Source organism: Grus americana, chromosome 23, assembly GCF_028858705.1.
Source record: "Grus americana isolate bGruAme1 chromosome 23, bGruAme1.mat, whole genome shotgun sequence".
Classification (NCBI taxonomy): Eukaryota; Metazoa; Chordata; class Aves; order Gruiformes; family Gruidae; genus Grus; species Grus americana.
The window spans coordinates 5,948,789-5,971,216 of NC_072874.1; positions in this window are offsets into that span (position 1 = coordinate 5,948,789).

A 22,428-nucleotide genomic window follows, 5' to 3' on the forward strand; every position below is an offset into this window, starting at 1 on the left:
AAATTGTGTTGCTACAGAAGTGCAAAAGAGTCACAAAGACATGATTATCCCATAAAAAGAGACAGAGACTCAATGAAATGCTGTTTCAAAGACCATGAGCTTGTCCTTTCAATTCCTTCAGATATAGTAACCCAATCATGTGGGGTACACAGCAATATTGCCAAGGCCCGAAGGTGCAAAGTTAACGCTTTCCTAAGCAGAGGCAGAATAGACAAGAGAGAGTGGGACAGCTGAGGGGAATGTCCGCGTGTGTAAATGCAAGAGTGAGTCCAAAATGTTCCCAGAACAATAAGCCTCCCAAGAGTCAAAAAACGTTTTGCACAACGATGAGAGCTGGCTGAGAGATGCTGAGTTCAAACATTGCAACAGATGGCAAATTAACTGAATTGGGCTCTTTCCTCAAAGAAGTGTGTGTCCACGTACATGTGTGTACGTATTTTGTGGGTGTCTCACCACCCCCCATCTCCCACGACACAGAACTTGCTGTGTACGTTGCCAGCCAGCAGAGCCCAGCCAAAGCTGTTTGGTGCCCATGGAAGCTTTCCCATGGAAATACACGAGCCTTGCTGTCCATTAGTTTTCTTCAAGCAAAAGGTGGCAGCCATGGTGGGATGGCCACTGCACAGGGCTGTCGATCTGGCTCCCCTACATCAAGAGCAGCAGCATATGCCACTTGAGATGGACCTCACTGCGGCTCAGATGTCCCCCAACTCCCAGTAAACTCATCCCAAGTGAGTGGCTGTTTTCAAACAGATGGCCCTCATGTTCAAGTGTCATTAAGGAAACCAGTCACAGACCTCAGAATTGAACGCCTGGCTAATCTCAAATTGGCCTTCATCACCTGGCAAGCTGTTCCTGTAGGGCCAGAATCCCATGCAACAACATGGTGCACAGAAATCCTGAGAAGGAAAAAGCAGCATTTGCCAAAATACCACTTTATTTAGCCCTCCTGCTATCAAAGCCTCAGTTGTACTTGTGTTTAGTTTTTAATTTGTATGCTGACTTTACTACACGCTTTGCTCCATGTGTGTATTGGCAAAGCTTCTGCCATGCAGTTATTAAACTCTGATACATGTGTAGGTGTATAATTGCAGAGAGGATTTTTTTTTAATAATGTATTTTGATCCATCTACAAATACAGAACGTAATTATCTGCAATTACTGCATGCTTATCTAAACAACTGTATACTGTTCCCCCTCCTGCTGAAGAACATGAGATTCCTATTCATGGCACAGCTACAGTGATGCTAAGTTCACAACTGCGCTCCACACCACCAATTACAGAAAGGATGTTTATGCACTGTATAAGTGGCAAGGCAAACACACACACAATCACAGCTCAAGAAATCATTAAATCTAGAGCGGGGAGACTTTCAAGCCATTGTATAAAACTGAAGACGAACAAAACCATATTGAGCTTGCAGACTGTCAAGGGCAAGTTCTTGTCAAGTCCTGCAGCAGATGGGTTGTTCAGTTAAGAGGCCAAAACTTGATACCTAAGGAATTGTCTTAGTTTTCATAGTTGTAAACTTGCTGGGTAACTTGGAGGACTATGCGGATTATCAATTATCAATTATTACAGATAACAGAAATATCTGGTTTCTTCCCCAGATCAGATCAACTATAGATTAATTTCCATTTTTCAAGTCCTTCTGTTTAACTTTGCCCTCTTTTTACTCCCATCATGCCTAAATGATGAGCTTTTGGGAAGTAGGATACTTTCCTTACCATGAGTAGTCTAAAGACAACAGATACCCAGTCCTTGGTATCTTTCTGCCATTAGGAATGTGGGGGCAGAAGGGATGATAATACCAGTTTAATAACAAGAGCCACTGATGAATTTCCAGCTGATGTTAGCGCAGATAATCTCTGGGGTCACTAAAAGCTGACCTATTGCATTCTTATGGCACACTAGAGCCTAGCTTAGGGATGCTAGGGCTAAGTTTATGCTCACATCTGACAGTGCTCTCTGTTTCCCAGCATTCCTTCACCTCCTGAACTCCATTACCTGCTGTGGTGGGCTGACCTTGGCTGGGGGCCAGGTGCCCACCAGAGCCGCTCTATCACTCCCCTCGTTCACTAGACAGGGGAGAAAAAGTACAATGAAAAGCTTATGGGTCGAGATAAGGACAGGGAGAGATCACTCACTAATTGTCATCACAAGCAAAACAGACTCAACTTAGAGAGGAAATTCATCTAATTTATTACTAAGCAAAACACAGTAGAGGAATGAGAAATAAAATCAAATCTTAAAACAGCTTCCTCCACCCCTCCCATCTTCCTGGGCTCAACTTCACTCCCGGCTTCAACCTTCCCCCCTCAGCGGCACAGGGGGACGGGGACTGGGGGTTATGGTCAGTTCATCACACGTTGTCTCTGCCGCTTCTTCATCCTCAGGGGGAGGACTCCTCTCATTGTTCCCCTGCTCCAACATGGAGTCCCTCTCATGGGAGACAGTCCTTCACCAACTTCTCCAACGTGAGTCTCTCCCACGGGCTACAGTCCTTCACGAACTGCTCCAGCGTGGTCTCTTCCACGGGGTGCAGACCTTTAGGAGCAAACTGCTCCAGCGTGGGTCCCCCACGGGGTCACAAGTCCTGCCAGCAAACCTGCTCTGGTGTGGGCTCCTCTCTGCACGGGGCCACAAGTCCTGCCAGGAGCTTGCTCCAGCGTGGCCTTCCCATGGGGTCAGAGCCCCCTTCAGGTGCCTCCACCTGCTCCAGCGTGGGGTCCTCCACGGGCTGCAGGTGGAATCTCTACACCCCCTCATCCTTCCTCCATGGGCTGCAGGGGGACAGCCTGCTTCACCATGGTCTTCACCACGGGCTGCAGGGGGATCTCTGCTCCGGCGCCTGGAGCTCCTCCTGCCCCTCCTTCTGCACTGACCTTGGTGTCTGCAGAGTTTCTTACATCTCACTCCTCTCTCCGGCTGCAAAAGCTCTGGTTTTTTCCTTCTTAAATATGTTATCATAGAGGCGCTGATTGGCTTGGCCTTAGCCAGTGGCGGGTCCGTCTTGGAGCCAGCTGGCATTGGCTCTATCAGACACAGGGGGAGCTTCTGGCAGCTTCTCACAGAAGCCACCCCTGTAGTCCACCCCACTACCAAAACCTTGCCATGCAAACCCAATACACCTGCTCAGCCCCATTTATCACAAGCCTGTGTTTACTGTTCTTCTAGTATGAGGAAAGGTAAGGTGGTTCTAGCCCAGCTTTGACCAGGTCACAGTGTCAGACCGAAATCTCACAATCACTTTAAGCTGATACAATTCTGCACCAAAAGCAAAACCTTTTTTTTTTCCTTTCTTTTGTTTTTCAGCTGGCCTGTTCCCCAACTCACGGCCCTGCAGTGCTGGTGTTTAGTTAGTTGCACACAGCAGAAAAGCTGGGAACCCCAGAGCTAGGAAAGGGCAGGCAAGACCTATCATTTCTGGGGAATTCAGATCAACTTAAATCACTTGCTAAATCCCAACCTGCCTTTCAGCAGCTGAGAGTACAGAGGCAGAGCACTGATTTAATGGAAGCTCCTCTATGAGAGACTAGAATATGGTCTCTACTGCTTGAAACAATGCCAGAACATTGTCATGCAACTGCCTAATTATAGGGGAAAAAACTCCTTCTGTTAGGACCCAAAACCTCCCACAAGTACATATTGGCCACTTACCACCCAAGGGAACACAGAAGGTCAAGGTACAGCCCAGCCACCTTCCGCCACCCTCTGGTTCAGAGCATCTCATAGCTCCCTCACTAGTTCAGTGGTGTAGCTCACACAAAGTGTCCCTGGGTTCCTATCTTTGTTTTGCAACTCTAGCTCACAATTTCCCAGTAAGAAGTTCCTCCTTCATTCCAGTACCAACCAATCAAAGATACAAACTCAAAGCCTTTGTGTGTATTAGTGTCTCACAAAAGAGCCCTGATCTCTGGTTTTATCCTCTCAAAATGAATACAGTTCAGATACCAATACAGGCATACCTATAAGCATATTTGCTGCACCCCATATCTTTACCCTTCAGCAATTAATGTCATTTACAAATCATATCCCACCAAGCAAAAGAATATGCTTGTTTAAACTGTTTTATGAAATGGCATTTCACAAACAGCAAAGCATGCGAAAGGGAAGGCAGACGTGGAATACCCCAAAATATGTCCCAAACTTTTTAAAATCTATTCCCGAATGGCTTCACAATGTGGCTCACTACTACATTTATGCAACAAGTTCATGAACTGCTCCCTTCGCCAAAGATTCTGATTCCCATTGGGTTGAAAAATTGACAGTCTGGTGCATTTGAATTGCAACGCTATCCAGAGTTGGATTTGAAAATGATTATTTGAAATATAATTGACTGTGACATCCATATGACAACCAGGTATAAGTACTGAATGACTGGAGGCGGACTCTGTAGGAGGCCCATCATTGCATTTGCATCCGTAGGAAAAGAAAGATCATTTTGTCCTTGCAACAATTTACTGTTTCTTTGTTATCTTTCCAAATGTCGCCCCTGTCAAATAATGTATATTCTGTGTGTCGGTCTTATATATGTATACATTTTACACTCCATGCTTATTGCTGCCGTTATTTAACAAAGATTTTCTTCTTCTTTAACCCTTTTGCCCTGAACATGGACTATAAAAAAAGGCTTTGTAATTTTCCATGTCTTTTTTTATATAAATTGTTCTGAGAAGCAAAATCATTGTTATTATGCCTGAATTTTCTTTCTTTTTTTTTTTTTTTGGAAGAAAAAATCTTTAACAATAGCAGTGAGGATGGAGAGAGGGTAAAATTACGTTTGTCTGCAAAGTGGCTTTGGAATTTTAACATGATGATTTTCCAGGAGAAAAGCTTAAGGGATCATATCAAATGAATTTTGCTATCAGAGTAAGAGATCTGTCTTCAGGTGGGGAAAATATATTTTAATTTGACAGAGGGCTTCAAGGGACTTTGACAGAATTCATTTTGCTGGCAGATATGATCTAGGTATTAGACAAAAACACATTTCGTCATAAGAACACTGTTAGCTATTTGACATAATGTGTTTTGGACACAGTCGGGATCTGGTGGAAGCGACAGTCATTTTCTTGCCAATGAAGCACTGGGTTATTGTTTCTGGTTAGAAAGAACCCGGTCTCCTGCTCAAACATGGGAAACAGTAACAGGACAGTCCTTTTAAATAGGGACGAATATTAGAAGTCACCAAAATTTTCTGGACTCCCCTTTGACTTTGCACACCATCTTTGTTACTCCACACTGCAGGACTCTGGCCTGGGGGAGATGTGTCGAGAAGGAGTCTCAACCCCATCTCAACCCCCTTCTTAGAATGAAGGACACTCTCTCTTACATGCCGCTTCTTCCCTGGGTGACAGGACACGTCACTTCACTCTCTTTGCTCCAGCCAAGGATACAGACGCTAACAGAGCAGGGAGGAGGGATGCTCACTCCCAAGCTACTTGTTTGATCCAGTGACCATTCCACACAGGGAACTACTGGAGAGAGCCCAGCGGAGGGCTACGAGGATGATGAGGGGACTGGAGCATCTCTCGTACGAGGAAAGGCTGAGGGAGCTGGGGCTGGTTAGTCTGGAGAACACAAGACTGAGAGGCGATCTGATCAATACTTAAAGATATCTAAAGCATGGGTGCCAAGAGGAAGGGGCCAGACTCTTTTCAGTGGTGCCCAGTGACAGGACAAGGGGCAATGGGCACAAATAGGAACACAGGCAGTTCCATCTCAACGTGAGGAAAAACTTCCCTCTGAGGGTGACTGAGCACTGGGACCAAGCCCTGCCCAGAGAGGCTGTGGAGTGTCTTTCTCTGGAGAGATTCAAAACCCGCCTGGTCACGATCCTGTGCAACCTGCTCGAGGTGATCCTGCTATGGCAGGGAGTTTGGACTAGATGATCTCCAGAGATGCCTTCCAACCCTCACCAGTCTGTGATTCTGTTCTCTTGGCCTCATTCAGTCCCTCCAGGAATCACTGCAAATCAGTGGTGAAGATTCAGCAGGGCAGAGAGCACTTGGGTTTGCAATAAAATCCAGCCTCACGCTGAGTGCAGCCTCATACTGAGTGCAGGTACCACATGAGCCCAGGTTTGAACCATGTCAGGCCGAGATGGGAACCGAGTGTTTACCTCCAGCAATTGAAGCAAGCACTGCAACCGCTCAGCTACATATAAATGAGACAGCAGCTCAATTTCTGCTTTGGGTTTTCCAGAGGGAACAGCCTGGGCAGGTAGCACTGGGTAAGGGATCGGCCCTCGGCAGCCCAGGTGGAATGAGGTGCCTGCTCCCAATACGCCATCTGCTCCTTGCTTTGCATGGAATGTCCGCTCACTCAGTCAAATCAGCTCCAGACAGCTTTCTGCCTGCACTCCATTTCTGTATGAGAATGGCTACCTCCTGCTAAAATATGTGCTGAATTGTTAGGGAGGAGATGGGGAGGTCAACACTCCTGTGCTTTCAATAAATGTTGGCTATTACAGAAACCTGAGATGAAAATTCCCCTTTCAGCTGGATCCATCCCTCAGTACAGCTGTCACCGTACCTCCCCACGCACTTGACTGTTGTTCTCTTTGTTACTTTTCTCTGGTTTCACTTTTTCCTGTCATTTTTGTTTTCTTTGGTTTTTTTCTCTCTTTTTGTGCTTTAAAGAGCTCATCGAGTTAATTCTGTGCTTCTGCTTCAATTTCATTTGGAGAGGAAATGATAGAAGCGTGGGTTAATTTGCTGAATCTTTTTAATAAACTTCTCTTTGGTTAGAGGAATGTGAGTGATAAATCACAGCCTCCATTGTTGTGGGTTCTGACAGTACCGTGGAAATATTTTTAAACAAAGAAACCAAAAAATTACATATTTATCTAATGAATAAATCATCCTTTGTGCATAAACAGACTAGGCAGGTCTTCCCCATGGCAATGTGAGAATATTTACAGTATCTAGGCCAGGGAATAGCAATCTAATCAGTGAATCCTTCTGTACAGGATCCCCAAAACAGGAATGAGAGAATAGCAAGTATTTCACATGAAAACTCAATAGCACCACTGTGATTTCATGATCTTCCACGCATTTGGAACAGGCCAGTTTTTGACAAAGCAGGATGTCTGGCATATTGAAACTTCCAGGCTGAAACTTCTAGTTCGAGGATCCGCTACACATGATCCTGAGTACTACTGAAGCTTTGTGAAAAGCCCCTGGCAGCAAATCAATGGCAGAACCGAGGGACACCTCACTAGTAAAGAAAGCAACCCAGAAACAGAGTAGCAATGACTGCGAGCTCTGAAGACATCAGGGTGGTGGGAGACTCTTACACGAGTGCAGTAAGAGGTGCCATCCAACAATCTCCAGGAGCTGGTGATAAACAGCTCCCCTGGAGGGAATAAACACAGACCGGCCACCAGCGCTGATCCGTACAGCCCTTCCAAAGTCAACGGGCACCAAGTTTAGGACACAGGCCATGTAGTCTGAGCCCTCAGACAGAGCAGGAGCAGTGATGTATGATACTCACTGAGGCCAAACCCAATGCTGCACGCACTGCAGCGGTGCCATCCACACCAGCGAAGCTGTGCAGATGTACACCAGGCCTGGAGAAACATCTATAAATGAAGAACTCACGGAAATCTGACATGCTAGAAGTTCAAGTTTGCTTCTGAGCAATACTGAATGCTCTCATCTCCTTGTCAGGCTAGGTTTGCAGATGGGGTAAATTCAGAATTGTTCTATCCCCAATGGCAATGCAAATTTACATCAGCTCAATCTGGCCTATGAGCAGCATGTGCTTATCTCAGAGGAGAAGAAATTCAACATTACTGAGGAACGGGGCCTTGGAGAAGTGACGGCAAAAGTCAAGAGGAGCTCCATTGGCTGGTGTGATTTCAACTGCTTAATGAAGAGGGCTATAGCCACAGACAGAAAAACTAATGCAAATTTCATTTCCTCGCTTGTCAGTAGTGAAGCAGGAAGAGAAAAGAGGTTGGCAAGGACTGAAGGAGGCTTAAGAGCAAAGGGTGAGGCACCCGCCCCCTTGTCTTCGGAAGATTAGCTTGGCAGTTGGGCATCTGTTCAGCCTGGATGAAAGGGAAAGCTCAAGATCAATGCGTGTCCCATTATGCTGCCGAATTTCAATGCAGAAAATGTGTGAAATATGAAGTGAAAGTTCAAGCAACTGAGTGAGCCTTTTGAATGTATGTTGGGCAATAATTAGCTAATTAACAGTCTTTTGCTTGGCTGCAGTGGAATTCGTAATCAATTTCATATGGAATGTGCCGTAATGAACCCATAATGGGATTCTAAACACCCACCGTCACTTGTTAGGCACAGATGAGTCTGCATGTGAAAGTCAATGTGCTTTAAGCAGCATGGATCAGATTTTCAGGCAGCATAAACTGGCAAGGCTCTGCTTGCAGCACGTGACCATCTATATAACATGGTGGTGGTGGTGGAAGGAGGAAAGAGCTCCTTAGCTCATTCTCAGCAGCATGTCCTTGAGGTCAGTAGGACCTGTCTCCCCTGTGTCCAGTGAATTCCACCAGGCCAGGCCAGGTTTGGTGACCAAGGAATGTCCTGACCTCATTCCAGGTGAGAGCACATGGCTGTGAGTTCAAAGTGAGGGTAACTATCTCCTTTACCTCGAGATGGACACCTCTGCTCAGATCATACTGACATCAGTGAAAGCTAAGAGCCTACAGAAGTAGTGGATACAAGGTCAAAGGCATGTCAATCTTCCTGGCTACATTAAATACCTCTTAATTCACTCAGAGGTTCATTCTGTGAGGACTGAATTTGCCTCAATGGAAACTTTGCAGCAACAGCAGGTGTGACATACAGCTAAGAGGATATTTAAGGTTTTCCTTGCTAGTATTTTTTAAATGTGCTTTCCCTACCCCACCTCTCACGCTATTCAATGTTTCTCTCAGTAATGCCAATACAAATGTTTATGGGACTGCAGTGTAAACAATCATCACAACAATCTGGTTGAAATTCAAAATCAAAGTTCTGAGGGAACAAGAACACTTTTTTTTCTTTACTGTTCTAACTTGCGCTATTTCAGCAATCTGGTTCACAGGCAGTGCTCTAGATAATTCCATCGGCACTAGTGAGCAAGGCTGAGGCCTGGGAGTGACAACCTTTACCCAGGAATTACAGTCCTCCATGGTGTTCTGCTGCTGAAGAAACTGTCAGCCTACAGGATCCTTCGACGACACCTATCGATGTGTTTATCTCTGTGCATTAAGTTGATTGTAAGCACCGATTAGCGCTTCCTTATAAATCGAAAAGACATGAATCAAAATAGAACACCACACTGTAATATTAATGAATAGCAAATTGATCTATCTATCTTTCCACCTCACGTTCATCATTGCTATGGCACCTAAGCACCAATGGCAAAGTCATCGGTTATTTCTGTTGCTTCCCATCAGCCCTTGGCTTTTTAAGCAATGCCTTTGGGAACATTGCTATCGCTGCAGCCATCTGATTAATTAAAAAGAAAAAACAAAAGACAGTAACTTAATTCAGAGCCACAACAGCTTTAGCAATAGAGTCTTATTATTTGTCTATTTTTTTAATTTAGTTCTTACAGCAACCCTTCATTTTCATATTAATGTGGCAGGATCACTTTCTTGTGCTAGCATGCCACTGGGACCACCATAATTAATGTATCTAATGTGAAAGTTTAAGGTTCATTAGGTTTGGAATTTAGGCAGGTTTTTAATCAAGCATGTTATAGCAAATCATTAAAAGCTAAACACAATTTGTAAAATACCGCAGTGCTGTTTAGCTGTAAGTTCGCTTGGGGCAGAGAAGGTGGGTCTCAGAAACACTCTGCACCTTTGAGACCTTCTGCCAAATCAAGCACGACAGCGGCATACAACACAAACTGATCTTCTCCTTTGGCAGGGAATAGAAGAAGCTGGGAAGGGGTCGATTTTCCTAATAATAGTGGCAATTAAGAGGACAGCTGAGTTAAAGTCAATTGTGGTAATAGTGATATCCTCTCCCTGCCATTAGCATGTCACTCATCTGAGAAGCAGGTCCTACACCGAGTCAGGCTATTGCACACTGTTAATTATTGCACACTGGTGTACCCAAGACCCATGTCAGCCCAGGTCCACACTGTGAGAGGTGCCATGCATTCACAAACAACATCCTTGCACCAAGGAGTTTGCAATCTAAGCAGGCCAGAGAGGCTGAGTAGGAACTGCTGTCCCCACTTACACACTGGGAATGAAGCACAAAGCAACTTCAATGAGTGGTCAGACACAATGGGATGCCCTCAGCAAGGTCAGGATGTTACTAAGCTGAAGGTTTTGGATCATTTTGCAAATATAAATGCCTGAAATTCCAAAGAAAACTGCTTTAGGAACAGCTGTTCTGGATGAGTATGGCACCAAGTGATAGCTCCGAAGGAAGACTGTGACAGTATACAAACCCACAGGTCCTAAAACGCCAGGCCATACCAGGACAGTAGTGATATCAAAGACAGAAACTGAGTTCTGCAGCTATGAGGAATTCTGCCTCCCTGAAGAATTCATAGGCATGTGTGAAACCTTTAGTAGAGTCCTGATAACTCTGATAAAAAAAGACTTCTATATACCTACCAATTCCAATTATCTCCTCCCTTTGTTCTCTGCATTGTTTTATTTAAGCTTCCTTTAAGCTTATAAGGTTTTTTTTCTTCTTCTTTTCCTGTCCTTCTTTTTCTTTTCTCTTTTCTTTAAATAAAAAAGCGCTTGGAAAGCAGGATTTCCCAAGCTTCAGCAGTTTCAATTGCATTCCAAGTAATAATCTTAAGAACACAACGTGACTGAGACAGCTCAGCTGGGCAACAGCAAGAACAAAAGAAATGTTAGAAAGTGAGTGTCAATCAATTGCAGGCATCATTAATTCACTTCGAGTTACCCATTCCTATTCATTCTCTGAGCGATCTACCAGTGGAGCCTCTAGCCCTCAGACACTTCTCTATCTCCATGCTGGGATCTAAAATGCCTGGAAAAAAGATGGCTACCCTGGCTACCAAAAGGGTGCCAGGAGGAGAAGTGGTGGTGAAGATTAATGTCCTCTGAATTTTAAAGGGGAGAGAAGGGCAAAGCTGATGGGCTGGCTGGGAGCCCTGGGGCTAACATGCATACAGTTTGTCCTTCTGAGGGCTTTAGGCTACCCAGGTGCTTGCCACTGAAACTGCAGTGAAACTAGTGAGAATCAGCCTCTTGTGCATCTTTTCTCATCTTCCTGGGCTCACCAGAGCTCCAAGTACTATGATTCCAGCGTACCTCCCTACATGGGAGGTGCTCTGCAACCTTCACAAACCTGCCTGCGAGAACTTATCTGACGACCTCCAGTGCCTGATTTTTGTCCTGCACTCTCATAACTGTTCCTGATTCTGCACTTTGATTCCTTAGGCAGTCTTTGCTGGCAGATGTTAAGTTTCACTCAAATAGATTTTGCAACATGTGATCTTCATTTTAGCAAGTTGCTTTATTCTTCCCTGTCTCCTGCACATATTGTCATCCATCTGCTGAAACCTGGTTCATTTGGATTAAGAGTGCAAGTTTAACTCTAAATCTGATTGCATCAGTCCCTTTTGCCTCTAGAATTTCTGGGACAACTAAACAGGCACAACAGATAACCTCTTCTTGCGCCAGACACTTTGAGCTTTAATGGTTAACATCAACATTTGGTTTTATAAGCAATTTGGTTTTATAATGGGTGCACAATGCTTAACATCAGCATTTGTTTTTTTTATAAGCAGGGTAATTTTAATGGGGTGTGTCTTCATTCTCCACCTACAGCACTTCATCTTTCAACAGAAGAGTAAAACAAAGAAATAAAATAAAAAGGAAACTTTTTAGCAAGCTCTACTTATAAGGAAAAGTCTTTTTTTTTCCATTCCTCCCTCTGCTTCTAAATCTAGACATTCCAATACGTCTTAGTGGCTCTGCCAACCTCCTGGCTATGCCTTTTTAATTGTCTGTCTTTCTTGTCCAACTCTGAAACAAACATATTTGGTTTTGTTGACGTAGATGAGATTCACATTTGGGAGCTGACCACCCAGATGACGCCAATCAAGCATCTGATTTTATTAGTCTTCTGAAGACCACGGTCCTGTTACATGTTCCTTTAATTACCAAAAAAAGTTACCAAATTGGTTGAATCCTCATTTTAGAAGTAAGTGCATCTGAACAAATTACATTCTGCTTCTGGATTCCACCACTGCTCAATGGAAGGACACTAACTGGCTGTGTCCACATGGCTCTAACACATTATGACCAAAAAGTGAAGCCATAAAGATGGTTTATGTGACTCCGTTTTACCTTCTGTTTACAAGGAATGCATTATCAGTTACTGGAAATCAGGCAACGAGCAGTAACTTCTAACTGATATAACTTTAAAAATCATGCTTATTCAATCTCTGTGATCATGCCACAGCCTTAGGAGACTTAAAAAACAACTTCATACATTTTTGGAGCTTAATACTTCTGCAAATGGGATATGTCCAATTATGTAATAAAAGTACATACTTTTGCCCAAAAGTTCACAGCCCAAGTCATTTCCACAGCTTCTTTTTTATTTTTCCCTAATTTAGATCGCCATGTAATCTCGGCTTTGTGCAGAGTGCCATCAGAAATGTCAATAAAGATTCCTTCCCACATCGGAAATTATACACTACACAGCTCCTTCTTCCCAGAGCATACACAGCACCTTGTTAAAAAAGTGAATTATAGGCAGTGATTTACAGCGTACTTTCACCATTTTTGACACTGTGTTGAGCGTCTGTTCTTTGATGTGTACTTTAGTACTAAGGAAATTTAATAGTCTGTAGCATTCCCAAGGACTTTTGCATTATGAAACAGGAGAATTCTGTAAACCTTGGCCATCTTCTTTTGATTAGTTTCACTGCTTCAGTATTTCTGAAAGACAGTAGATTTCTGGAAGGAAAAGATCTGATTCATTATGGGGCACAGATCAGACAGTAGGAACGATGTCATTTGTCCTTCCACAATGGTTGTTCCATCTCTAATTTCACAATATCAACCTAACTAATAATAAAACACTTTCTTTTCCTGTAATACTGTGCATACTTAACATTGAAACTCTTCACAGTCAGCCCAGAAAGGAAGATGAAAACACACGATGCCGGGAGCAGGGAAAAGAAAGACTTATGAATCTGAAGGTTATTTTTTCTGCTCTCCTGTGGGACAAGACTATAAGCCAGAATCAGAAAGAATAAAGCCCTAAAGAGAAAACTTTAAAAACATCTAACCCAAAGCAGCTACTTATTTTGTTGTGTGCTCCTTGCTGACACACTGGTCAGGAATGTGGCTGGAGCTCACCATGGTTTGTGTGATCTAATATAAGAGCTAACAGCAAGTGGGACAGAAAGGGTGTCCCAGGAGCAAGGGGCAGCACAGAAGAGCATCTAATGATCTAATCTATTTAGCTTCTCAGTCTGGCACAAATGCGCCTTCCTTGAGTGACTTTTTACTGTTCATTATCTATTTTCTTCTTCCCAGAGGGAGAGCTGCTTACAACAAAGTACTTACAAAGGCATTGGGCATGAAATATGTGCTGTGTTGCTGTGTCTGACTGCCAGGGGACAGGCTGAAGACGTCTTCCCAACAGCTAGGCCAAGGTCTTCCAAGGGACTTGGCCCTGAAGACAGATGGTGATGTTACAGCAAACCTCAATTCCTGCCTGAACTCATTTCTCCCAGCAGTCCAGCCCAAACAGCAGGGCAATCTGTGAAAAGCAACCGGTAGACCTCACCTCCCTGATCTATCAAGATACCATGATCTCCACAAAACCAAGTACCAAAGCAAAGGCACACAAGAGAACAGCCTTGCTGAAAATACAAGTTTGAAAGCTCTAGGCTCCAGCACCAAATTTTTAATTGCTCTCCTGCGGGAATGCAGAGAGGTTAGAAACTGCTCACAAATGTTAAGACTGGATTCAGTGTCCCTGCCACCTCATTGCAGGATTTCTCCTCTTGTACACCACATATACCACACTCAATTTTCCAGGTCTAGTTCTGAATCGGAAACTCCAGAATTCGAAGTGGGAAGAAGGATCCTGGCTGTTTTCTCTCCACATTGCCACATTTCACCACAAAACTCCATATTTCACTCCCTTTAGAATCTTTTAGCTAGCTTCCCTACTTAAATATAGACTGAGCATTATTTTCCTGTAGGGGTTATGAAATGCTTTATAAAATAGGAATTGTCATGTACAATGGCATACGTCTTATGCAATTCAAATGCTTTTCACCCTCCTGGGCATAATTACTGGGAAGAATGAAGAAAGGTTCCTTGAAACCATGAAACAGTTTACATCCCAAGTCCCTCCTGGTGCAAATGAAAGCAATTTTATTACTGTTTCAGTTGTGATAAACACAGAGCAAATCAGACATCAATCAGCAAAAGCTTTGTTCAGCTATGAGATGATTCCAGAGTGACACTACCTTGGTAACGAGCCCCTGTGTGGCAGAAAGGAGCTCAAGTTGGCCATCAAACTCCTGGCATAGGAACAGGTACGCTGCACACCTCACAAACCTGACTTCAGTCTCCTGTCCCTCTTCTGCTGCTGAGTGGCATGGATTTGCGAAGTAAGATGGGCTTATCTGAGTTCATTCCTCCTCATTATTTTAGATCATGATGGGGCTTCAAGCACAAAATCTGACAAGCAAAACCTGCAGTCATTTACTTAAGTCTAGGCATGATCCTAAGTGGAGAAATAATCCAGTGGTTTCGTATTAATCCTGCCAGTTCTGAATTGATGAATACTGAGCCAAAGGCCCTTCCAGGGCAAGTTCATAGCTTCGGGAGAGTTACAGCAAGGATAGATGTCCTTTCATGTGAAATCACAGGCAGTGTGTGATTTGATCAAGGGGTGGCAGTTCTGAGTGGTGGTTTGATGCTCAAAGGACCAATCTGACACCAAAATAGAAAAACCCTGCCAAGAGCCATTTGTTGGTCATCATTTTTTCTCCTAAGCTCGGCCATTTCACTGCTCTGAGTCACCAAGGATGGGAACAAGTGGAAGGACCAAGGTGAGAGAGGGCAAAATCCAAAGCTGCTTTCAAAGACTGCATCAGTAATGCACAGTTGGAGGATCATAATACTTGGATTAATATGGGCTGGGCCAGGCTGGGATCTGGTCTCACTCTCTGTTGGTCTTTCATATGGCCTTACCCTTTGTCTTGTGAGCAGGGCTGGTCAGAGACATTCCTCTTTATCACCACAGGCTACATCTGCCATGATGAATCTCTGCTGCGATGCTTTTGCATTACAAAGGTGTATGGTCTCCTCTCTTCAAGGTTTTGATATGTTCTGTAGCATGTGAGAAGAGCAGAGGGAGGACACAAGGTAACTAAACAAGCAGCTCTCCTGAGCTATCACCACTGCGTTTCCAAAAGAAAATGTGTATTTCACCATTCAAAGTAATTATCTTTTCATATTCCCTCCCACAGTTGTTCGTTTGTTTAATTCCTCTTATACCTATTTTGTTGATTATTCTGAACTGATTTGACTTTGGTCCTACCTTGTAAGAAAAAAAACACATTGATTTTGGTCCTACCTTGTAAGAAAAAAACACATCCAGAAATCTTGAAAGCTGCTGTTACACAGAACTGTTATCCATTTGTCATCAGGAGTTAAGAGTACTGAGAACGAGATCTGAACTCTGCAAATGGCTCATCACTTTCCCTTGCCTTACCCCAATCTGCAGATCCAGACATGAAGAGTTTGAGGGTACAAATGAGGTGATCACTAAGTTCTCAGCTGTCCTGGCACCCAGGAAAGTAGTTAGATGCGCACATGGAGCTAACAGTAGATGGTGTGAAGTGAGTAGCCCAGAGGAAGGAATAAATATTTATGTCCTGCATTTGTCATGATCCTCATTTCGTCTCCATCTTACCTTCAGCAACACTGTCATTGATAAACCATCTTTCCAGGATGCTCCAGCTAGCCTTTAATTTGCTTGGTGTCAGCAGTAAATTTGAGCTATTCGGGTCTCTCCAAATACCTGATTCCGTCAATCCAAAGGGCTGAGGAGGTTTGTTGCACAAGATGACCTTAATATCAATGGTTTATTTCTCGCTTTCTTACTTATTCCTTCCTTTTTTGAAAATCTCTTTAGTCATTTAAAACCCGGGACCATTTTTCTCTTCTTGCTAGGTTATTCACTTTAACCTCCTTAGTGTACCTCTGTGAAGCAGGTCATAACTTCTCCAAGCTTTATATCTCCTCTCTGTGAAGCTGTGCTTGTATTTACAACCAGTGGGTCAAAAATGAGAGTTTAAAATGCTGTTCTTAGCTGACTAACCAGCCTAGAGAACCTGACAGCCATCATGATTCGCTGGAGGCTGTGGCGAAATTCTGGCTGAGGTATCACAATCTGACAGGGAGGATAGCACATCCAGAGGAGATGTACCACTGCACCTGTGTGGGAAACACAGCGGGACTAAGGGGACCAGCTCATGAAGAAATAGATCGAAGTGGGAAGTGACCCAACACAGCTTTCCTCATGGTATCACAGAGCATTCGTTACAGAGTCTGTAGTTAGGGTAGGACTAAGGAGAAGAAGTCCCAGAAGCTTTCACTGGGAATTATTCCCCTATGTTTTCTACTTAAGACCTTTAGGTAAAAGTTGGTTTGAGCTACAAGATTTTGACAAATAGAAGCTCCCAGTGAGGAGAGTTACAGCTACAACTGTTTCAGATCATTTTCATAACATGTTGTTATAGCTGAGGTGCCAGTCCTAGATACTGCGGGAAAGGAAAGAAAACCATGGATTTCCAATAACTAAAGAAATCCAGACAATGCATAGTGAAAATCAGTTTTCAGCTTAGGATGGATGGGAAGAAAGGACTATTGCTGCCTAATAGCAAACACACAGCACAGTAAGTGATCTGCTCCCCATGCGTGTGCCTTCAGCTGAAGGACGAGAGGTCTGGTCTCCTCGTGTGCGCACATATGATTTACGTAGTAATTGCTGCCTGCTGTCTGCAGCACATAGACTCATTGCCTCCTGAGTACCAATGCCTAGGTTGCAGCTCCCTTTTACAGCGCGTCCTTTATTCTGTGCAGAACTCCGTGCTTCGCTGTGCAAACTGAGTCCATGGCTAGGATATGTCAGGTGTTAGAATGCATTTGGATGGCTTGTCTCCACCTGACAATTCATAATTGAGTTTGGCCATTTGGGTTTATGTCAGCTCTACTTGGCAGTTTTGTTATTCTTCTAAGTGTCCTCAGGTCCAATGGTCCAATGTAATTTAAATGAAAAAGATTTACATCATCAAAGTCCGACAGATCAATCAATTTCTCTCCACGGTGATTTGTGGCTCTTCTATAGATACACCTGTCTGACAAAGACTGTAGGGTTAACTACATATTTTTACAAGATTACATTCTTCTTTTGGTGGAGTGGTCCCAACCATCCTCTGGTTCAAAGCACAAATCATTCTTTTCAGCTTCTTCATCATTTTTCAGCTTGATGTATAAAGAGTTTTGATAGCCCCTGCAAACTTGCCATTACAGTAGGCTGCCCATGAATCTATTCAATGACTCCGCGCATCTAGTGAATTTTGCTGACATTTTTCCCCCCTCTTGCTTTAGATGATTGGCACTGCAGTGATATATTTTGGACAGGCACACAAGTGGAGCTGATTTTCAGGCTTGACTGGAAAATCAACGTTCTTAAAGTTCTTTGCTTTATTTTACTTTATTTTTTAATATCTCACAACTAACACAGAAAAATTTATTCTGAAGAACTTTGATCTGAAAGACAGATTAAATAAGAATAGACACCTACTAAACACTGCAAGAATAGCCTCCGTAGATGAGTTATTGGATGAAGAATAAGAGAAGGTGAGATTAATGCTGGGCTCTGCAATTAGTGAAACTGATCCCTTGAAGACTAAATTATTGAAGGTCCTTTAGCATATAAGGACATTAAATTATTTTACAAAATCTTGTCCTACATTTGAATGCATCACATGGCCAGCCTCTTACCTGTTTGGAAAAAGAAATGTGACCTTTGTCTGAGATTTGCTGTGTCCAGCAACTCAGCTGGAACAAAAGCCCTAACCAGGCTGCCCGATGCCCAGAAATCCTGTACAAAGCACCACTGTTCATACCCAGATCAACTGTGTCCTGGATGCCTGATGCATACAGGACACATCCGATTCACTGAGCTGAGCGTATGCTGATTGCCTTCATGATTTTCCACCTGAAATATGGGAGCATTGCTTTGATCATTTAATATATGAGCACACAGACAAGCTCCCAGGGGTGAGAGTGCACAAGTATTTCTAGAATAGTAGCTGCAGAGCAGAAATATCCTATCTGCATTTGCTTCCAAAACAGGCATCTTCCATTAATCCTGTTGCTTCAATTGTCCCATTTTTAGCTGTTCCTTGCTGAGGGGTAAGCAAGTGTACATGGGCAGGAGGCCTCCAGCTCACCTCACATTAGCTGTCTGAATGCTGGGATGTATAGTTTAGGTGGGTTGTGTGGGCTCCTTCTGTCATCAGCAGAGAGGTCAGCATGTCCAGGAGGGTAACTCATTCCCACCAAACACGTGCATCACCCTCTCTTTCTGTTAGCTACAGATGGTGCTGTGATTACTTGTCTGGACAACACACCTAATGTTTAAAGAGCTGAAGTCTGGTAAGAAATATCCTAATCTGGCTCTGGACTAAGGCTCGTTATGGCACCTTCCAGTCCCTAAAAAACCCTACAGGAAAGCTGGAGAGGGACTGTTTACCAGGGCATGGAGTGACAGGACAAGGGGGAATGGCTTTAAGCTGAAGGAGGGGAGATTTAGATGAGACCTGAGGAAGACATTCTTCCCTGTGAGGGTGGTGAGGCCCTGGCACAGGTTGCCCAGAGAAGCTGTGGCTGCCCCTGGCTCCCTGGCAGTGTTGAAGGCCAGGTTGGATGGGGCTTTGGGCAAGCTGGGCTAGTGGAGGGTGTCCCTGCCTGTGGCAGGGGGGTGGAACTAGATGGGCTTTAAGGTCCCTTCCAACCCAAACCAGTCCAGGATTCTATGATTCTATGAATAATGTCATCCCACGACACTGCTCACTGCATGCCATGTCAGCACAGATTAAATTGCCATTTCCCCAGTGTTGAAACAGAGAAGATAGCTCTTCTTCCCCCTGTGTCTTTTCTCACCCCCTGTCAGTGTAATCTCGAGAGTGCTGGAGTTGAGGTGGTTTAGTAGTTATTCTTGCTGCATATGAACCACATCTAGCACATGATACTATCATTTGAGCTGAACTTCATAGGAAACAGTAATATAAACAAGGTTTACTATAAAGACGAAATGATACATGGAAGAATAAAGCATGACATCATTCTAATGTCTCCTGGCCAGGCAGATCTTATCTACAATGATTGGGTTTTGTTCAGTGATTAAATATGGAAGGGGATTGTTTCACCTCTCTCCTTCCTATCTTAATTCTCTTCTTTACTCAGTATTAGCTCAGCTGTCTGGATCCATTTCTCATAAGCAGTATCCCCTAGAACACCTCTTCTTAACAACAATCACTTCTGAACAAGAAGGCACAACGTCTACCCCAAGACCTCCGCTGTACCTTGTAGCTGCATCGGGTATGGCCCTGTGTTACACTCATGCTGAACAGTACTGCCATCCTGGATTGGGGCCAACAACTTCGATTTTGCTCCAGGGGAGAGTGGAGTTGAGTAAGACCAAACTGAATTTGACAAACTGTGTTCCTAATTAATTTACATCCAATTAGGATTAATTAATTGCTGACTAAAGTATCAAGCCATATAATTATGTATCAAAATAAATAATCTTATGCACTAAATGAGGTGGCTAGTTATAAAGTGGTGAGACACCACTATTCCATGTAGCCTTGCTTCCTGCAGAGCCTACTGGGCTGTGCTGCTGTGGTAAGTCAAAGCAGGGAAACTCCTCCAGTTGCAGACGGACCAATTTTCACTTACCCAGCACAACCCCAATACAGCTCACAACATGTATCCGATGCCTGTCTGTCCATCCTACCGCCTTTTCCCCAAAGAGAGAATGTTATGAAGGGCAGGACCACGTCCTTACCCTTGAGTCATCAAGCCACACAGACTGCTACTGAGGCAGGAGTACCCTGATTAACCCACAGTGCTCCTCCTGGCACCCACATCCTCTTCTCCTCATAGATACAAGTTGTTCTGCAGATGTTGGGGTTAACACATAATCACAAACAGGTCAAGTGGCACTGCCTGGATCCACCTGTGGATGACAGAGCAGGACATAGATGCAAGTCTCGTGCCCCCTAACCCCATTGCTCTGCCCATTACCCTTTGTTGCCACTGCCAGCATTAAGTGAATACCTAACGTCTGATGAGATTATCAGGTTGAGATTGCAAACTTGGGGGGGAATCAGAGAATATTCAGGTGACTATCAGATCTTGTGACATCTACCTGACCCAAGCTAAATCTGATTCTGGTGTTACTGAGTTTACTCTTTGCTCTTTTGAGATGTGTGGAGGTTTTATCCCACTGCAGTCAAAGGCAGGCTGTATGTGTAAAAGTATTCACACTGATAGCCAGAAGAGTTAATCCTGGTTTTTTGTTTGTTTTTTTTTAATGTGGCAACAAACACGTAACTAAAATTTAACATGCTGTGGACGTATGATGGACAGAAGGCCTGTCTCACACAGCTAGCTGAGGTCAATGTAGTACTAGCCTAAGGCAGAGGTGTAAGAAGAATGCAATGCAATGTAGGCATGTACACAAACAGGACAACAGGAACAGAAATAACAGGAAAAAAAACTCCTTTTAGGAGGAGGAAAGTAGGAAAGGAAACATCATCTTAGGATGGTTTCCCCATCTAGCTCTAGCACTTTGTTCTCCAGTTCACTGGTAGATACACATTGTTCGACTGAGCAAATTCAGTGTGACACTCACAGAGAAGTCGTTCATGAAAAATTGGGAGATTTTTGTCAGGTTGTATAAATGAATCAGCCAAAGTGACACTGCGTAGGAGACAGAACCATCTGAGGAAGAACAAAATAACCTATTTCTTACAAGGTCTAGATTTCACCTTAAATTCAAATGCCAATTGGAAGTGGCACTGAGGGTAATGGACTTTGTGAGATGTTAAATGAAAAAGCACAGGCAGGATAAATAATCTGAAAGTGCCTGTGTTGTCAATACGGCAACAGTAAAAGCCAAGAGCTGTGAGACGCAGCAGGATAGGACCGGGTGCACAGTGGTTATGGGGTTCTTTTTAATGTCCCAAAACTGCAAGTTTGAGTCATACTTCAAGTGTCTGCTAAAAGATGACCCCAGCTAAACTTATTTTAGTGTTGGAAAGCTAAAACTGATCAGGTTTGACACAGCCATAGTACTCCTCTGTGGCTACTGGCTAAACAACCAAGCTGCCTTAACGCTGCTAGGCGGGAGGGGTGGTACCTGATCTTTGGTGAAACTGTGAGATTACTCTTCTATGGGGCACAGATCTGACACTGAGAGAATTTGGAGGCAGAACATGGTTGTGGTTTATTCCCACAGAGCCCATTTCTTGTGCCTGTCCCTTTTTGCAAGGATGAATTCCAGTTAGCTGGACAAAATGAGACTGAACCTCTTCAACGTCAGAGTCCCTTCAGCTCTGTGGGCTTACAGTGATGGAAACCTAAGATGCCCTCTGCAAACCACAGATAGTTCACACCATGCGTGATGATATCCTGGGAGTCAGGAGACCAGATTTTCCTACTGTCTCTACGACATAACTATTGTGTCTTTCCACCCAGCCACACTACTTCCCAGTTTCCCCTAGAGGCGATGCAAACAACCTCCAGCTGTTACGTACTCTGAGATCTGCGGAAGGCAAGCTGTTGGCTTTACAGGGACAGGACGAGTGCAAGGCTGTGTACTGCTCCTCCTAAATTCAACAAACAGGTCCAACCCTGCCCATGCATTTTGCTCAGCAGTGAGTTTCACTATACAGGAATAACAACTAGCCTGAATGCCTAACGTGTTTTTTTTCTGTGAACATGCAATTCTATGAAAGGGGGAAAATATAGCTTGAAAATATATTTATTTCTAAGTGTTCTGAAGAGCTCTGTTGTAGATATGAGGAATTTGTGTAGGCCCAGCTCTCCTGACGGTACTCAGTGACCATCTAATCTCCCTGCTATCATCTCAATACCTCCCTAATACTTGTTTAAACAGATCTAAAATTACTCGTAGCTCTCATAAAGAGGATGTCATCCCTGTTTCACCTGGGTAAATAAGCACTTGAAGCAGAGGAGAAAGGAGTGCAGTGAGATCCCCCATAGCTCCACCTGCATTAACCACAGGTAGTGTCTGAGTACATTTTTTTATTGTGCTTCAGCAGCAGCTCCACCTCTGTTTAGCTTCATTTCTTTCTTTCATCGCCTGGGTGCCTTATGTTTTGTCTGCATTCACTCAGTCAGCATC